Source organism: Hemicordylus capensis, chromosome 1 (assembly GCF_027244095.1).
Source record: "Hemicordylus capensis ecotype Gifberg chromosome 1, rHemCap1.1.pri, whole genome shotgun sequence".
Taxonomy (NCBI): Eukaryota; Metazoa; Chordata; class Lepidosauria; order Squamata; family Cordylidae; genus Hemicordylus; species Hemicordylus capensis.
In genome coordinates, this window is record NC_069657.1 from 76,112,002 (window position 1) to 76,132,134 (window position 20,133).

Genomic DNA, 20,133 nt, shown 5'->3' on the forward strand with positions numbered 1-20,133 from the left:
TTGGTGTGGCAGCTTGGATAAACTTTAATATACAATCTTTATGAACAATGTTGAGGAATCTGGAAACCAACCCTGTCCTCATATTGACTTGATTCACACAATTGTTTGAATATAGTTTTAATGTGGGTTACTGACAGCGTGATTGTGTGAACCCACACCAAAGTGATAATCTCAGATTAATCTCAGGCCATAAACCACTTTGGCTGTTGGTTCACACAATCACACTAATTTTGGTAGCCCACATTAAATCTAGATTTGAATGATTGTGTGAACCAGGCCACTGTCAGGTTTCCCATGCCACACCCATCTTTGATCTTTGAGAAAGGAGAAGACAAGTGAAACTGCTCTCCAAATTTGGGTGTATTTTATTCTGGTAGGATGAATTACTTTGAGGCTTGAAAAAATCCAGCCATTTGAGATGCAAAGGAGACAAGGGAGACTGTGAACTAATCTCATGCCTTACATCTGAACTGATAGTGTAAATACAAAAACTTCTACTGCAAGAAGACTGACCAATTTTAAACCAGAAATTTAAACCAGAGCTCTCATACTGGAACAGGAAGAGGCAAGACTGATGGGATGATGGAAGTTGAGCTCACACCCTTAGTTTCCCATCCCCCACACTGAACGTGAGAAATATTAAGGGTGTTCTGCCCGCACACTCTCCCTGTCAGCCCTGCCAATTCTATCATGAGCTGCTTATTATGGCACAATTCCAATATATGCTTGAATATTCAAATGACTACACCTCTTTTTTCCTCAAAATTGTAATTTTTTATTTCCAAGGGGTAGCTGTGTTACTCTGTGTACCATAAAAGCCAGAAAGAAGCCTTGCAGCAGTTAAGCACTGGAAAGGGCAGCCTGTGTCAAGCATAGCCATGAGACAGGAATGAAAAGTTAGAGGAGTAGAAGGCAATTGCATGAGCAATGAAGGTTAGGTTACTAGTGAATCCCTCTTGTAAGATAAGTGAAATCCATCTGAAAAGTAATTATTGGAAAGCATAAATTCCTGACACAACTTTCCGAGGAAGACATACTGACAAAAGAACATGTAATCCAGGTTGTAGATCGCTATAGGATGGTAGGTTACTTGTCTCCCCCTCCTCCCTGTAAGCTCTAATTGCTTTCTTTGGATTTCTTAGGTTTAGCGAGTTGGTGGCTGAAATTCATAGTAAGGATCTTGGTGTTTCTTTTGGTAGAAAATCCATCCTAGAAGTAATGTTCCAGGGATTCCGTGGACTCTTGGGCAACTAATTGTTCCATTACCCAACAGTTTCTTGCCACCAAATATTGGCAGTTCAGTAGCTTGTTCTCTTCATTTCTTTCTCTCTTCTTCTTCCCTTCCCCTCAGAAGCCTTGGTTGAACAGCTCCTTTCAAGGGCAGCATCAGGGGTTGACCAGGTTGAGCAATGGCTGATTCCTGAACCTCCCTCCAGTACCTGTATTTTGCCTGTATTGCCCATATTGCATGCGCAAGTTCACGTCCAGCGTGAACTGGACGTGAACAGCGTGAACACGTCCAGCGTGAACAGCGTGAGTTGTTCAGGGTTGTGAGAGGGCTAGTATGTGCCCCTCCTCCCTTGAATCAGAATTTCGAACCGATTACCCACTGTGATGTGTTTAATGAATTATTTGTTGAAAAAATCTCTCGTATTCGGGCCTACTTGGATTTTGTCTCCACACTTACTTCAGTATCTGATGTGGAGGTGTCCAGCGACTCCTCTTATGTGGTTAGGTTGGATCACTTCCAGTTTGTGACTCCTGAGGATGTGGACAAGCTGATTACAACGGTGTGGCCCACCACCTGTCCTGTATTTAAACTTTTGTATGGTGACCCTCAGGGCTCCGTATTGTCTCTGATATTGTTTAACATCTACATGAAACCGCTGGGAGAGATCATCAGGAGATTTGGTGCAGGGTGCTATCAGTATGCTGATGACACCCAAATCTATTTCTCTGTGTCAGCATCATCGGGAGAGGGCATAACCTCCCTAAATGCCTGCCTGGAGGTGGTAATGGGCTGGATGAGGGATAACAAACTGAGACTGAATCCAGATAAGACAGAGGTACTTATTGTATGGGGTCGGAACTCGAGAGACAATTTCAATCTGCCTGTTCTGGATGGGGTCACACTTCCCCAGAAGGAACAGGTACGCAGTCTAGGGGTGCTTCTGGATCCAAGTCTCTCCTTGGTGTCCCAGGTTGAGGCAGTGGCCAGAAGTGCATTCTATCAGCTTCGGCTGATACGCCAGCTGCGTCCGTTTCTTGAAATAGACGACCTCAAAACAGTGGTCCATCTGCTGGTAACCTCCAGACTGGATTACTGCAATGCGCTCTATATGGGGCTGCCCTTGTACGTAGTCCGGAAACTACAGTTGGTCCAGAATGCAGCAGCCAGGCTGCTCTCTGGGTCATCTAGGAGAGACCATATTACTCCTGTATTGAAGGAGTTACACTGGCTGCCGATATGTTTCCAGGCAATATACAAGGTGTTGGTCATAATCTATAAAGCCCTAAACAGCTTGTGCCCTGGGTATTTAAGAGAACGTCTTCTTCGTTATGAACCCCACGGCCCATTGAGATCATCAGGAGAGGTCCGTCTGCATTTGCCACTGGCTCGTCTGGTGGCTACTCAGGGACGGGCCTTCTCCGTTGCTGCCCCGAAGCTTTGGAATGCGCTCCCTAGTGAAATAAGAGCCTCCACATCTCTGAAAACTTTTTTTAAAAAGTCTTTAAAGACACATCTGTTCACCCAGGCTTTTAACTGATATTGTTTTGATTGTTTTAATATTATTTTTAGAATATTATTTTAAAATTTTAAATTGTGTTTTAAATTTCCTGTTTTTAAATTTTGTTTTTGTTTTTAATTAATGTTTTACTTTTTAATCTTTGTAAACTGCCCAGAGATGCAAGTTTTGGGTGGCATAAAAATATGTTTAATGAATTAATGAATTAATAAATAAGTTGATACGAGATTCTCACCACTGGTATTCTGACATTCCCAGCTACAAATAGGAGCCTCCCCAGAGGTCCCAGAGGTCCTTTGGGGAATGCTTCCATTGGGTCTCACAAGGGCCTTTGGGAGAAAACCCATTGGCCAGTGGAGAAGGTGGGAGGAGGAATTGTTGCCATCAGAGATCCCCCCCCCACATTTGCCAATGGGGAAGGTGTGAGGAGTCACTTCCCACCACTGCTAATCTTAGGGGGATGGGAGCACCATGTACAATGGGAGGGGGCTCCCTGCCTGCTCTCCGGATGTAGGATCTATTTCTGAGGAGATTCAGCACCAAGACAAGACAAACTTTAATATACACTCTTTATGAACAATGTTGAGGAATGTGGATACAGCCCAGATCCAGATGATGTTTAAACCTGATTATAAGGTTATGTTTGCTAACTGGGCAAAGAGGCACCTTTTTACCGTGGTGATTCTCTTTATTTAGCAGGGGAGATTAACTGGCCCTATCCATCCCCAGCACAGTACCTCCAGTGACTGTTGCTGGTGTCTATCTTGTGTTTCCTTTTAGATTGTGAGCCCTTTGGGGACAGGGATCCATCTTATTTATTTATTATTTCTCTGTGTAAACCGCCCTGAGTCATTTTTGGAAGGGCGGTATAGAAATCAAATTAATAATAACAATAACAATAATAGTGGCTCAGCTGTAGTGCTGAGCTAAATCACGGATGTGTTTCAGGGACAGTTTTATGCCTTCCTTTCTCAGTGATTGTTCATACCCCTTTAGAAAAGGTGTGAAACTGTTCACATGATAGATTGGATGCTGCAGAAGGGGGACAAGAGGGAATGCATCCTTATTGCCAAGGTAACTTGGCTGATGTTCCTTTACCCCTATCCTGTCATATTTGTTTGAGCTGTGGTGGGATGAGAATGCCTTTTTGGGGAGCACATCCTTCTCCATATTCTGCTCCAACTAGTTATGCATAACAACAACAGCAGGATCAGAGCAAAAGTCTTGCTGCATGGGATTGTCAAGTTCCAGTACAACATTGCAAGTCAGGGAACACTGGCCTATTTGTCCAGGTAATGCAGATACATTCCCCAGCAACATATTGGGGAAACAATGGCTGCAAACAGGCATGAACACTGTGAGAAAGAATGGAAGGTAGCCCACCCAGCCCCACCCCGCCCCCGGTGAACACTTTAACAACAACTTTTGGAGCAAAAGTGAAACTATGAATATTCAGCATAGCATTGGTAGAATGCCCTTGTGGAGCAAAGAAAGGATCGAAGGAGAGTCAACCACATCTTGGCACACAGTCCAGTTTTAAATTAAGGGGGAGGGCCATTGCTCAGTGGCTCTTTGCATACAGAAGGTTCCAGATTCAGTCTGTAGCATTGCTGCTGGAGACCTTGAAGATCTGTTGCCAATCAGAATAGATAGCACTGATCTAGATGGACCAATGGGCCGACTGTGTGTAAGACTACCTTGACTAGTGTATGAGAGTGCAAGCACTACGTGTTGATATTCTGCCTGCACTAAAGCTGTTTGAAGCCAGAACTGAAGTGAGTAATGGCCTCACTCTGGCCGCTGTAGGGCTGCTCTGGCTGCATGGGTCACCCTGGCTTCCACTGTGGGGCTGCCGCCACGGAGTTGCCAGCATTGTGGGACTGTTCCTGCTGTGGGGCCACCTTGGCCTCATTCCGTTTCAGCTGCCCCTACTGCTGCTCTTCGTCTTTCCACTTCCTTGTCCAGCCAATCAACTTCTGCTACTCTAGCCCCCATCAGGCTACCCCTCTGGCCACCAGCCCTGCTCTTGCTGCTGCTGCCGCCATCTCACCGCCACCCCACTCACCAGCCAGCTTGCATGCCAGTCAGAAGCAGAATGGCCTCTTTCCTTGCTGGAGTGGAATAAAATTTGGGATGGCACAGCGGGGAAATGACTTGACGAGCAAGCCAGAGGTTGCTGGTTCGAATCCCCACTGGAATCCCCATATCGGGCAGCCGCAATATAGGAAGATGCTGAAAGGCATCATCTCATACTGCGCATGAGGAGGCAATGGTAAACCACTTCTGTATTCTACCAAAGACAAGCACAGGGCTCTGTGGTTGCCAGAAGTCGACACCGACTCGATGGCACACTTTACCTTTTAATGTTCATTTATTGTACACAGTGAGGAGATTTGATGACCCATGATATTCATGCCATGAGGGCCTGAGACCTGATGTCCAGCATGAACTATTGTACAGGCTTACAGAAGCTTAACCATGGAAACGCAATTTGGCTAGGTCCTCCATGCTTCAATCCACTACCTGCGTAGACTGATGGCAACAGAAAAATCTACAGATTAGTGAGACAGCAATGTTTAAGAAGAATTTGGTAACATATGCCTCTGAGCAAATGGTGAGTGCTGTTACCTATACAGGTAGGGGATTGGAGCATGGAGATTGTAGCCAAATGATGTTTCCCCGGTTATGATTTTGTAAGCCCATACAATATCTCAGACTGGACATCAGGTCTCATGCCCCCATGACGTGATCATCATCGGCCATCAAATCTTGCTTTCGGGAGCTCAGTTGGAGCTGCCACACTCATAATTATGCAGTAAAACAAAGGTTTTTGGCTTTAACTGAATATTTATTTAGGACAGGCGGATGTTTAAATAAATGTATCTTTGTCTCTATATTTGCTTCCTTCAAGGCCGGCTCAGAAGCAAAATAAAATCTAATTATTACGCTAATGTAAATTTATTATAGAGCCATTACATGTAATTGTGGTTTACAAGAATCATATTGTGAAGCCAAAATTATTTCACTGCATGGAGCTAGTCACTTGGGGACAGAATTATTTTATTGAAACAGATTTATTTTTCTTTGCCTTTTGAGTTCCATAGACCAGTAAGTAGTATGATGGATTAATGAATACAGTTGTAGGGTTGGATTGTGCCTGAAGATCATCTAGCCAAACCCCTTGTTTGAGACAATGTCCTTGTACACCTCACATAATTTATCCTACAGCAATCACATTACAGAATGCTGTAAATGGAGAAGAGTGAACAAGCTGTGTCGTGACAGAGATTCCTGCAATGAAATTAATGACAAGGAGCTTTCCCAGACAGGTGGCTTTACTGTGGCAGGAAGTGCCTAAAGTTAAACCATTTTAAGCACTGCACCAAAGGGCTACCTTTTGGGGACACATATAATGCACAGTAATTGAGAATAATGAGGAGCAAAGCTGAATAATGCTGTTGGCTGTATCCCTTAGGGGATGGAGCCACTCTGGGGAGAGCAGAAGTTTTCAAGTTCCCTCTCTGGCTTCTCCAAGATAGGGCTTAGAGAGATTCCTGCCTGCAACCTTGGAGAAGCCACTGCCAATCTACGTGGACAATATTGAGCTAGATGGACCTATGGTCTGACTCAGTCTATGGCAGCTTCCTATGTTCCTAACAGCATCTTCTGTCACTGTTTTGATGTTGCTGTAAACGGCTCCCTCATATGAACTAAATGCAGCGAAGTTGCGTTCAATCGCTGTTTAGAAAAGCTCAAGCTGAGGTTTTCTCCTGTACCTTTTGTTGTTGCCCTTTTGGTGCAGCAGGAAACAAGAGCAGTAATGGAAATACAGCTTGTACATCTTAAATCAATAAATTGTGCCTGGGGATGATGGGAGTTGTAGTTCAACAACAGCTGAAGGGCCATGTTTGCCCACCTCTGCCTTAAATTATGAATGGTGTGGTACAAGGCAATCTAACACCAACACTGATCTGGATCACACTGACAGAGCAGTTGCATCTTGTATTCAATGCCACACGGTCAAGCCGCTGAAGCACAACTGACCTATGCACAATGCAGATCACAGAGATGACTTGCACACTTACATTCAACGGATGCAACTGTGACTGGATAGTTTGCACCCTCCCAGGTACACTAGATGATACAAGCAATAATTATTCAGATCTACACTATGAAAACTTCATATTCACTTTTGTGATAAGTGTCCAACATATGTAATGCCAGCATATAGGAAAGTGGAAGTGACAGGTTTCATATGTCCCTGATTGGTAGCCAGTCTGACATAGGTCACATTTGCATGTAACGGCAAACCGTAGGTAGACAAACCTGAGGTTAATTTTTGGAACCGTGAATTGCATCGCAGGCATTTGTCCAACCACAGCCCGGCAACCTCCGGTTTCAGGACAGGGAAACCATTCCCTCTGCCTGATCTGCTGAGGCTGCATCCCATCAACTTCTGTAGTGTTCACATCGCCAGACTATGGGCAAGGCATTAGGATGTTTGCAGGGCAGCAACCATTGGCCACGATCATCAAGTGGGCGTGTCGAGCGCTATTGTGCCCTTTCAGAATGGACCATCTGCCCTTGGCAGATAAAGGGCATTTAAATCTCTCTAAGTGTCATTTAAGCCTTTCTCCTAACAGCAATTGCACTGCCGCCCTCATAAGAGCCCCACAGCAAAACAGTCTTGCACAAGCACAATTACTGGCTTTGGGGGTTGCAAAGGGGCACTGTTTTTCTGTTATTGCTTAGAGGGATCATGATGACTTCCTAGGAGGGAATATGTTTATGAGTGAGGGCAAAGGATCCTGGGTCTGGTCCACTGTGACTAAGGATGCTCTTATGATGCCAGCCCCAGCAAAACAGTCTAGGAACACTCAAGCACACTTCTGCCCCCCTTTGGCTTGCTGGCCAGGGAGGCTCAGTGAGCTAAGCTTTGAGCCTCCATCGGACTGCACTCTCATGAACTAGGCCAGCCAAATCAAGAGGCCCCTGCTTGTGTGGGGCCCGAGGTCTCTCTGTTAAATAATATAACTTGTACACCTTGACTCCTCCTCTCCAGGCAACCCTTTTATACTCTTAAGGAGTAGTGGCTGCTCCATGTGTCCAGGCGGTGCCGTGTAGGCAGACTAGGAAAACACTGGGAGCGGGGATAGATCTTTACTCTCATTCAAATTTCCCGGGTTTGTAATGGTGTTACGGTATTTGCAAATCAGCCACTGTGAGGAACCGTTGGAGAGGGGAGCCCCAATTATCAGTGATCTCAGGAAAGTAGGGTGGCCATACTGGGCAACACCAAACATGGATATATGCCAATGGATGACTAGACTGGCAGAGGGACTGCATGTGCTTGTGAACATACTTCTTCATTGATTCATTTTTGGAGAACAAAACACATATTGCCCATATTGCCATCCCATCCCCTTTCTCTTCTGATTGCCAGAGTGGGGGAAGAAGAGACCCAGTGGAAAGTGGGCATCCCTCAACTTGCCTTTTCACTTTGACAGGCTGAGAAACTTGGGATGGGACAATGCAGCATCCCTGTTGCTGGGCAGTGGCTTGAGGAGCACAAAGACGGGGCAGGTCAAGTGACTGGAGAGGTGGCCAGAGAGAAGCACTACAGGCGCGGAGTGGACACAACTCCGGTTTGCCATTATACACAAATGGGGCCATAGAGTTGATTGCTTCCTGATCCCAATAATGGTTGTTACAAACTGTATGAAATCAAAACTCATCTGCCTACCAGCCCCCAAATATTAGTAGTTAGCACAATAGCTTGGCTCCAGTCGTCTATTATCTCTGATGCTTCAAAGTAATGAGAAGAAGAAGAAATGGAAACCTAAGGAATAACATTTCCAATAGTCCTCTGTTGGGGTATCTGATAAAAATTCATGAGAACAATCCAGATCAGTTTTAAAATGAATAAGATACTTTGCTACCTTGGGTGTATTAGAGATACTGGTTCACATTTGTAGCTAGAAACCTATTTTTGACCCCTGTTTAAATGTAATATAACACACCTCTGCTACATTTGGAGTTGTGCACCACCTCAAGTTCTCTTTCAGGCCACCATGTAAAACAAAAAATCTGAAAGCTGGGATCAATAAGCCAGTGACTAGTGACGTTGCCCTTAGAACTCCAAGACAATGGTTGAAATCCTGCCTCAACCACATGACCACATTGTGGCTTTGGGCATCATTATTTCTTAGCCTTAGTTTCTCATCTGTAAAATGGGAATAACTTTATGCAAAGAAACATGACATGTGTCTCTTTATTGGTTGAAGACAGAAGGTGGCATGTTAAAGAATTGTTTCTATTGAGTTGCCTGTGTCAGTGGTGATCTGTCATACTGTCAGGCTTCACAATGAGGACATGGAACAGTCTTAGTTCAACAGTCACCAAAAGTGCTTTATTCTTGCAGGGAAGGAGTTGTGTGAGGGGGGGAATTGGTTTTTCAAGTCCAGTCTACAATCTTTGATTACTGCTCTCTAGGTCTAGCAGAATGTTCCAGCATGTTGTTGGCTGAAGACCAAATCATCTAATAATATCCTTGAAAGGTTCTGCCTGAATATTAAAGAAAAGTGGTGACAAGACTGAGCCCTATGGTGCTCTTGCTTATCAGAGCTTCTGGGGGAGGAAAAGCAGCTGCCCATTATGAGTCTCTTGGGACCTGTTAGAAAGGAATGAGTGTAGTCAGCTTAGCACCATTCTCTCAGTACTCACTGAGTTGGCAGATCTTCACAGTTGGCCACACCGTACGGCTGATAAGGCAAAAGATAGCAGCATGGCCGATTTCCCTTCTGTCCATTTCCATGAATATCCAACACATCATTGCTGCTCTGATTCTTGATATGGAACTCACCTGGGAGAATGTAGCATATGTGCTTAGGAGTTGTATTGCATGAGTTAGCTTGACAGCATGTTCTCAGTTCTTTGCTTAGACAAAAGGCTTGGAAGACAATTAGCAGATTCGTGGACCTTGGGGATCCGATTTTGGAGTCCTAATCCATTTTGATTGCATCATTATTTATCACATCTACGGCATTTTTTAAATGTAGCTGTTACCTTCAAAACGTTTTGTCTCATGCTTCCTTCCAATAATGTTATGAAACAGATCACGGTCAAAGCCAGAAGAATACCAGAGTGTTCTTCACACAGCAGGCTTTACTGTGAGTTTGCTTTGAGGCATTACTGTGACCTAGAAATTGTCCCCCAAAAACCAACTCAAAAAGTGGATTTCTTTTTACCCCGGATATAAATCGGGCAGCACTCTAATGTGCAGTGAAAAACCAGAATGTGTGTGAAGTGCTCCCCGATAGCTTGCAGGGACTTCGGGGTAAATCTGCCTGATATGTGAATGCACACCCTCTAGCTAGCTAAAGGGCTTTAAGAGCCCTGTGTGAAAAACGCCCACGCACTTGTTCCCCAAGTGACTATAGATTTGATGGGGGTACCTTGGCAACTGAAATATTTATCCAGCTGTATGAAAAATAACAGGGCTATTCTCATGCATGGTGGAAACCGGGCTAAGGAAGTCCAGCCCGGTTTCTACTGCATGTGTGAACTGCCGGGTAGGGATGTGCACAAAACCGGTTTGCCCGGTTTGGTTTGAATTCGAACCAGGTTCGAACCAGGAGGGGGAGGTTCGGTTTTGGTTTTGCTCAAACCTCCCCTGGTTTGGTTCAAATTTGAACCGTTTCAAACTGGTTTGAACTGGTTTGAACCTCCAAAAGTTCGTGGGTTGGTAGCTGGCACCAATGGGTACCTGCCACCCAAACCCCAAAGCAATCGGACATTCATACATTTTTTAATGAATTTTTCACCCCATGGGGTGGTTGGCACCCTTGCTCTGGGCCACCCCAACACCCCCCAAGTGTAGTTATGGGGCTGATGAAACCTCTATTCCTCCCTATGGAGAAAAACCTTAAAGCCACTTGTGGGGTGCTGGGGTGGCCCAGAGTGAGTGGTGGTGCAGTGCACAGAGGGTGCAAACCACCCCCATGGGTTGCTAACCCATGGGGTACTGGGTTTTGTTGTTTCTGAGGTGTTCTGAGTGTAGATTCTTTGGTAGCATATTAGATTTTCAATGACAAACCATGAATCCACTCTCATTTGCTAACCTTAAAGACATATAAACTTCAAAAATCAATTAAAAATCAGCCCTTTGCCCAATTCCTTTCAAATAATTCTGATAGCTTCCTTGCCCCCCTTGGGCACTACCACCCACCACACTCTACTCTAGGCCACCCTTTGCCCCCGACATGAAGCTATACATCTGCTGATACCTCCATGCTTCTTTATGGAGAAAAACCTTAAACTTCAAAAATCACTTAAAAATCAGCCTTTTGCCCAATTCCTTTCAAATAATTCTGATAGATTCCTTGTACACCTTGGGAACTACCACCCACCACACTCCACTCTAGGACACCCCTTTCCCCCCAACATGAAGCTATACATTTGCTGCAATCCTCATTATTCCCTTTGAGGAATTCAAAATTCACCAATAATCGGAGTGTCCAATTGCCTTGGGGTTTTGTGGGTAGTAGGCACCCCTAAATGCCTACCACCCACCCCACTTTTGTGTACCTACGTGCTCCACAATAGGGGATAATGGGCTGGTTCGTATCCCATTATACCCTATGAGAAAAATAATTAAAAATATTTCAAATATTCATAAAAAATTGTAGGAGTGTCTGATTGCTTTGGGGTTTGGGTGGTTATTGGCACCCATGGGTGCTCCACAATAGGGAATAATGTGCTGGTTTGAGTCCCATTATACTTTATGAGAGAAAAATAAAAATAAAATTCAAAAATTCATTGAAAATTGTACGAGTGTCCAATTGCTTTGAGGCTTGGGTGGTAGGTACCCATGGGTGCCAGCTACCACCCCACCCACTTTTGGAGGCTCAAACCAGTTCAAACTGGTTTGAATCAAACCACCCCCAGTTTGGTTTACATTCGAACCTGCAGCTCGAACCTGATGGCTGGTTTGGTTCGAATTCGAACCATCGAACCACCCTGGTTCGAATTTGAACCGAGCTATGTGGCTCCCGGCAGCAAGTCCACAAAATCCCGCCCCCCACAAAGTTAGCACAGCAAGCACTCCTCTACCCCGTATCTCTGATTATGTGTCATGTGCTGTGGCGACTCATGAGGAGACCACCGACTGTGAGGCTACAACAAGCCTCCTGAGTTGGGGGCTCTCTAGAATGCCCCACACACTTATCTGGGGCATTCTGGGACTTCCAGGGGCTGTGAGGCCCCCGATCCCTACCACCCCAACTGCCTCCGTGATGGAGCCGGTAATTGTGTGGGCAGCTGATCCGGCCATCCAGGTTGAGCTCCCTGCAGAATCCTCTTAGGCTCTCCATATTACTCGTGTGGAGAGCCTTATTGCCTTAAAAGGTTGGTCGTGGTGTAGCATAGTGGCTAAGAGCCATGAATTGGCATTTCCCTGGTTCAAATCTTGTGTCTGCCATGAACTATCTAAGTGGCCTTAGGCAAACCACCCTATCTGAGCCCCAGCTGCAATATGGGTAAGGAAATAATACAACAAGATAACAAGGATAACAAGAAGGTTATTCATGTGAAGTATTTTGAACAATAGACAGCATTATGCAAATACATTTAAAAAACAAGAACAAAACACATAACCCAGCCGGATACTAGAATTGCAAATATTTTTCAGCTGTTTTGCTGCTTTACAGATAAGTATCTAAAGCTGGAAGATTATGATTTGCTTAAGGTCACTCATTATCTTTGTGACAAAGATTTGAGACTATGTGGCTATTCCCGCGATCACCCGGAAGCGGGTTAAGGCAGGCGGGCCTGGTGCTCCCGTGGTGGCTAGCCCGCCTAATTCCTCCTCTCCTTAAATGAAGTTAATGGAGCGAACATTCCGTTAACCTCGTTTATTTGCTCGTGTGTCGCCGTGGTGCGTGGGGTCTGGCGGCCCACCATCTTCCAGACTTCCAGGGATCTGGCGGCCCACAATCCCTGCAGCCCCCACCAGCTCCATGACAGAGCCGGCAGTCATGTGGGCGGCTGATCTGGCCACCCCACGGCTGCTCTTTGATCATCTGCGGACCGACAGAAGCTCTTCTCACGGATCATTGTCTTCTGTGGTTTCACACCAACATGCTAATATGTAGTCCACTTGAGAATCTTGCAAGAAGAATAGGTGTGAAAAATATAGTAACCTGAGATGCACGCAGTTTTCTAGAACCATGTCAGAAAGACAGTTAGCTTTTATGCAAGACTGCTGTCTAGCCAATGCACTTGCAAACTCTCTTAATTTAGTCTTAACTTCTGCACTGTTTTGTGGCCAGAAAGATGTAACATAGATGGCTTTGACATCAGATCTAGTTTCACCCTTCAGATTCTAATTAGCAGCAATGTAAGGTCAAGCAAGCATTTAAGTGATTTCTGGTTAATGGTCTAAATAAATTGTATTCACTGTTTCGCTTTAAGGCCGCATGTAGACTGTTGCACATTTACAAAATAAAACACTTGTATAACAAGAAGAATGCTTTGCAGCTCTATTAATTGCTTTCTTTTTCTGCACACAACTCTCCCCAAGCAACTTCTTAGTGAAGTTGTCCTTTACACTGTTTTTGTTGTCTTATTCCTGAGTTCTGTTATGAGGAATGACAGCATATGATGGCTGCCCTTAATGAGAGATTTTATTGTAGGGAAATTATATGTTGTTATATACTAGCAAGTTGTTTTCTGCATTTGAGTACCTGGTGTATACTATCTTTCTAGCAACACCATTTAATAGAGGGTAGTGGCAGTGTAGTATTTATTCTCATCACTTAGTGGTGTCTATACACCTGGATGGCATCACTAACATTGCAAAAAAGTGTGAGGTGTTGCAAGGTCAGTTAGGTGATCACTGACCTGTCACATCAATCTGCTGTTGGATCCTGCTAATGCACAACAGATGTGCAGAATTGTCCTTGAAGCCTTGGATTTCTGGGAATGTGTGACTAGTTATCCCACTTCAATCTCTATAATAGAGCACAGGAATTCAAAAACTGTGAGGCAATACTTCTTAGAGAGAGGCAGCCAGTTTTTAAAGGAGAAAAACCTTCCTCTGAGATTAGTTATTCTGTGCTCTTCATTTTAAAAGTGTATTGTAAGAGACAGTACTCAACATACTTAGAAACAGAGAAAGAAAGTTAGAGGAAGTATTCCCCCCCACCCCCACTTTGACTTAATTGGGAATCAGTTTGGGTGTATATCTACCAGCTTTCTTTTTCACACAAGGTGAAACAGTGCATCCCACACACTTCATCCCAAGACTAGTCTCTGATATAGTTCTGGTATAATTATGGTCTTATTTTATTTATATTTTTAACTGCATTTTAACATTGCTCACAGATTATTGTTCACTGCCCTGAGCACAACTCATGAAAAAATAGTAGCAATCTAACAAATAAGTGTGAAATTATGGTATATTTTGTTTACTGAAAGGTGGTACTCCTTTAAATAGGTACCAAATTTCCTTTATCAATACAAATTTTAAAACATAGACCATAGGTCTGTGACTTTATTGACATTACTGCCTGCACATTCCTGACCCAGCCAAGGAGGTTTGTTTTGCAGCCCCGGACTAGTGATGTGCACAGAACCACGGAGGCGTGGTCCGGCACTGGGGGGAATGTCACTTTAAGGGCGGGGGGTAGTACTTACCCCTCCCGCCGCTCTTCCCCCTCCGGCGCTCGTCTTTTAACAAACGTTTTTGGGGCGGCAGGGTTCCTCTCTGCCGCCCCTGCCCCCATCGTTGGCTGCAAAGTTCTGAAGTAAGTATAAGCTGGTGCTATGCATGCACCCAGCGCGGCGTGCGCACACCTGTTATCACCGCCGGCGCGCATGCACCGCACACGTCACGCACGTGCGCCAGCAGCAGCAATGGGGGTGCGCGCAACGTGCCGGCCGCATGCATAGCACCAGCTTATACTTAGTAATTTAGTAACTGTTTCCACTTCCAGCTGCCCTGTCAGCTCTCTAGCCTCAGGGAGCAGTTTCAACTACCTGCAGAACCTAGCCTTGCTCCTCTGCAATGCCAGGTTGGTTCAGAATAAGATCAAAATTATCCATAATCATCAATTATCCATGATGAAATGGAACTCAAGTGGAGGAGAACTTGGCTGAAAATTGACAGGACACAGCATAGAGCCCATTTGAAGGTTTATGCGGAAGCGGTACGTGCGACAAAAAAACCAATTCTGGTCTGCATGCATTGCTTCTGTAGGTTTGTGTTCGGCAGAGCTGTCCTGGGTTGTGAGGAGTTTGATTCAGACTCCTTCCATTTCAAAGCAGTCCCCGGAGACCTTGTTCTGCTGCGATGCTTTTAATAGGTTCTTTGCAGACAAAGTCTCTTGTATTCGGGCTGACTTGGACTCCATTGTTTTTCCATAGTCTATTAAGGTGGTGTCCAGCAATCCCTCTTACAGTATTAGATTGGATCAGTTTCAATCTGTGATGCCCAAGGATGCAGACAAGCTGCTTGGGGCAATGCGCCTACCACTTGTTCTCTGGATCCTTGCCTGACTTGGCTGCTTCTATTTAGCAGGGAAATTATTGGAGATGACCTAGTTAATATCATTAACTTATCACTGAGGAGGGTAGGATGCCTCCTTGTTTGAAGGAGGCAGTGATTAGACCACTTCTTAAGAAGCCTTCCCTAGATCACTCAGTGATGGACAGTTATAGGCCGGTCTCCAATCTCCTATGGTTGGGCGATATTGATTGAGAGAGTGGTGGCTTACCAGGTCCAGGCAGTTTTGGAGGAAACTGATAATCTACACCCATTTCAAACTGGCTTTAGAGCAGGCTGTGGGGTTGAGATGGCCTTGGTCGGCCTGAGGGATGACCTTTACCAGGGAATCAACAGAGGGAGTGTGACTCTGCTGGTTCTTTTGGATCTCTTGGTGGCGTTCGATACCATTGACCATGGTATCCTTCTGGATCGCCTGGGGGAGTTGGTGATAGGAGGCATGGCTTTGCAGTGGTTCTGCTCCTATATCTCAGGTAGATTCCAGATGGTGGAGTTTGGTGATGGTTGCTCTTCGAAATGGGAGCTATTATATGGAGTCCCTCATAGCTCCATTCTGTCACCAATGCTTTTTAACATCTATATGAAACCACTGAGTGAGGTCATCAGGAGATTTGGTGCAGGGTGTTATCAGTATGTTGATGACACCCAAATCTATTTCTCCTTATCACCATCAGGAAATTGCGTTCACTCCCTAAATGCCTGCCTATGGGCAGTAATGGGCTGGATGAGGGATAACAAATTGAATCTGAATCGAAGCAGGACGGAGGCTCTCATTGTGGGGGATCGGAATTTGAGGGATGAGTTAAATCTTCCTGTGCTGGATGGGGTTACACTCCCTCAGAAGGAACGGGTATGCAGCTTGGGAATGCTCTTGGATCCAGGCCTCACCCTGGTATCTCAGGTGGAGCCTATGGCTTGGAGTACTTTTCATCAACTTCGGCTGTTTTGACAGCTACATCGATTCCTTGAAGGGAACGATCTCAAAACAGTGGTGCTATTCCAATGCGCTCTACGTGGGGATGAACTACATGAACATAGTTCAGAAACTTCAATTAGTTCAAAATGTGGCAGCTAGATTGGTTTCTGGCATAACCTGGAGATACCATATTATGCCTTTCTTAAAACTGTTGCACTGGCTGCCAATATGTTTCTGGGCAAAATACTAAGTGTGGGTTATTACCTTTAAAGCCCTGAAAGGCTTGGGACCGGGCTACCTTAGAGAACACCACCTTCTGTATGATCCCCATCTCATGTTGAGGTCATCTGAAGAGGTCCATCTCCAGTTATGACCAGTACGTCTGGTGGCAACTCGGAACTGGGCCTTCTCTGTAGCTGTTCCTGGCCTATGAAATGCACTCCCGGCAGATATCTGCAGTTGTTTGGCCTGGCCTTCCAAGTATTTTAATTTGTTTTGAAATGTTTTAAAATTGTTTTAATATTGCTTTAAGCAGTGCATTTTAAATGGTATTTGTTTTTATGTCTTTTTAAACTTGTTGTGCACCACCCAGAGCCTTTGGATGGGGTGGCCTATAAATGAAATAAATAAATAAATAATCAAGTAATGGGGTTGTCAAGGCTTTTCCACACAATGGTTTATTCTGTACTTTTTCAAGATCTTGCCTTGCTTTGTGATGGGCTCTCCCGCAGGCTTCAGAGTCCAGGCACTTGTGTTGGATTTTGAAGAAACTCCTCATCCCTCCTTGCCAGTTTTTGTACTCCAGCCATATATGGAACATCTTCCTCATGCTATTTTTGGAGTGTCACCTGCCAGACAATGCTTACCTTCCCATCTCTTTTCATGGTCACTTTAAAGTAGTCATGAAAAGAGATGGGAAAAGAAGCTCTGATCAGCAGGTGGGGCTGCAAAAATAGCACCAAGGGTGGTGCTTTGCATCTGGCTGGGGTGCCGAAACTCAAGGAGTTTCTTCAGTTGAGGAGTTTCTTCAGAATCCAGCGCAGGCATCTGGAGCCTGCAAGAGAGCTAAGTAAGGTGGGAGCTTGAAAAGGTATGGAATAAACCACTGTGTGGAAAAGCTCTTCAAGGTCAGCTTCTGTCAGAAGCGAACAAATGATCATAACGGGGACAAAGCTGAATGTGATGTAGGAAGATTTTTATTAGGTAGAGCCCAGTTTCTGTTAAAAACAAACAAAACCAAACTTCATTCCGGTTAAATCAATATTATTTGCCTATATTTCTTCAACATCAGATTAAGTAAGCATGTGATTTTATTTTTTTTAAACTGCTTTGGTTAAAAAATGCTTATTTTATGCCCTTCCTATTTTCTGGCCCACATCAGCTTTTCAGTTGTTGGTAATAGCTGCTGTACCCTTTTATATGACTTTTCTTCCCACAGCAAAACGCACATTTTTTATTTGAAGCAATCCTTGACTTAGCCAGTTTAATGAAAATATTTAATGTTTAAGAAATCTTTTATTTTTAGTTTTCCAACTAAAGCTGTCTCTAGTGGCTACTCTTAACTCAGGTTGCTGTAGTTTATCATTTCATGGTTTCTGTTAATATAAAATGATGGGCACTACTCATATTTCATCGTTGGGAGGAATGCTTGGTGCACAGGGAACTTGAGCAGCGGGTGATAGCTTGTTTTCATTCAGCATGCTCTCTTTGTCCTATTAAGTCCTGAGCTTTACTGTGCATCCACATCTTAACAGTGACAGAAATGTGAGATGATGCTGTTGACATGCAAGAGCTGTTGAGAAAAACTTAAATCATTGGTCAATTTCAGTCTCCTTGTTAGTGAGTTTTGATTAAACAAGTGTGCCTGCTACCCAGCTTTAATTATCGCTTTTAATAAGCTTCATTTCTTCCTAGTCAGGCTTCAGTTTAGTTTTTTTGCTTCTCTCCCTCCCATTCTAATTGAAAACAGGGGCCTAGACAGTTGCTCTGGGATCTCTGTGTAAAGAGTTTTCTCAATAGACTGGCATCTCCTTACACAGATTGTATATCTATAGCAATTCTCTTCCCTTCCTGGTGCCATAGAGATCTCTGCCTCTGCAGTCCCACAGGGAAATGACTCCGCTGGTACTAGTTGCAGGACCAGCATTCCCATACCTCACAGACGCCTGGAAATTTCTCTAGAAAATTAGCATAAGGTTTCCACCCTTTTTCCTGGAAAGACACTCATGCAGTTAACAACTGTGTGGCAGACAGTATAGGTTTGTTTGTTTGATTTCTATACCGCCCTTCCAAAAATGGCTCAGGGTGCTTTACACAGAGGAACAATAAATAAAGAAGATGGATCCCTGTCCCCAAAGGGCTCACAGTCTAAAAAGAAACATAAGACAGACACCACCAACAGACACTAGAGGTACTGTGCTGGGGGTGGATTACTCTCCCCCTGCTAAATAAAGAGAATCACCATGTTAAAAGGTGCCTCTTTGCCAAGTTATTTTAACTCTCATGATACGAATCTTGCTCACCATTTTACTTCAATGTCAGGAAAAGCTGCAGCAGCAGTTGAATTTTCTTAACCATTGTGCAGCCATTGAAGGAATCCTTCATAATCCACGAAAAAGGTGGTGAACTTAATTTTGCCAAGAATGAGAAATGGAAAGCAAGGCTCGCTCGCTCGCTCTCTCGCTCTCTCTCTCTCTCTCTCTCTCTCTCTCTCTCTCTCGCTGTCCTTTTCTTGTGTCAATGCCTTTCCCAACTATGACCTTTCTGACAATAGTGCCAGATGATGTTGTGTGGCTGACCAATGGGGAAATGTAGTGAAACAACCTCCATTGCACAGGTCAAGCTTGGTGCATCAAGGGATCTCACAAACTCTCTGTACGTCCCTCAGTCAGCATTCTTCTCCTTAAACCTGACTTCCCTATATGATCATCTCCTTTTCGCTCCCTAGTGGAGTATTTTCTCTCATTTGACAGTTCTTCCCTCCATCTGGCCACCCAGATCTTACAGTTTTCTTGGGCTGTGGTATGTGTATGTATTCCACTAGGGTGTGTATGTGTATTCCAGTGGTTGCTTAGCAACCAGGATATGGTACCCCTTTCTCTAAGCTTGGCTGGACCAGGCTCTGGTGAGCAAGGAAAGGGAGGGAGAGCCAACTAACCACTTGAGTGTTTAGTTTCCCCTGCTGCTGAGGACAGCTGTAGTGGGGGTGTCTGCTGGCTGGCTTCTCTCTAGCATCTCCTGGTATAGTATATTATGCTTGTCCCTTTTATGTAATGAATCAACTCAACTCAGTCCTCCTAAAGTTGTTTTCTGTGGCTCTTTTAGGTCCATGTTTTTCTCCATGTTTTGTTTTTATTGAAATGTGATGCACTCCTCATTTTTTTTTTTTTTTGATGAAGACAAAGATCATCACTGCACTAACAAGGATTCTTGGCCCAATTTGAAATTGACAAGGATGCCAAGCCAGCCTTATTACAAATCATCCTATTCCTTCTATCCATCAGTAAGAATACACCTGCCTTAATTCTGCTGGGGCATGAGGCTGGGTTATTATGCTGTAATCTCTGGCCCTGGGGAACAATTGCAGTAAAGGGTGAAATGCGGTTGGATCATACTCATACTGTGTTTGCTTAGAAGGAAGTCCTGTTGTTTTCACTGGATCTTTCTTTGAAGAGGACATGGTTAGGATTGCAGCCTTTGCTACTGTTAGTACAAATTACATGCTTTTTGCTTGGCATTTGATGCCTGTTTCAGTGAAACCAATAGTACTATAACAAGTATTTATTTTTCTGCTAAATTGCATAATGTCATGGCAGGTGAAAGTTGTAAGAAGACTAATGCGTTCATGAATCATAGTGTTCTTTAAACTCTTTTTTCCTGTTACAAGTTGTGAAAATTTGCCTACCTAC

The 20,133-nt window shown here is 44.3% G+C and overlaps 1 protein-coding gene across 8 annotated transcripts in view; it reads left to right on the plus strand.

The window, feature by feature from the left end:
• The window catches only part of DPF3 (double PHD fingers 3), a 273,036-nt gene that overhangs the window by 110,057 nt on the left and 142,846 nt on the right, over positions 1–20,133 (plus strand). Inside the window, exon 1 of one of the 8 annotated variants that reach the window (XM_053266027.1) lies at positions 19,340–19,465. The exons of the other annotated variants lie outside the window; for them this stretch is intronic. The gene's annotated coding sequence lies outside the window, so the exon portion shown is untranslated. Of the gene's footprint in view, positions 1–19,339; positions 19,466–20,133 lie in introns of those variants that run through there. 8 annotated transcript variants of the gene reach the window in all.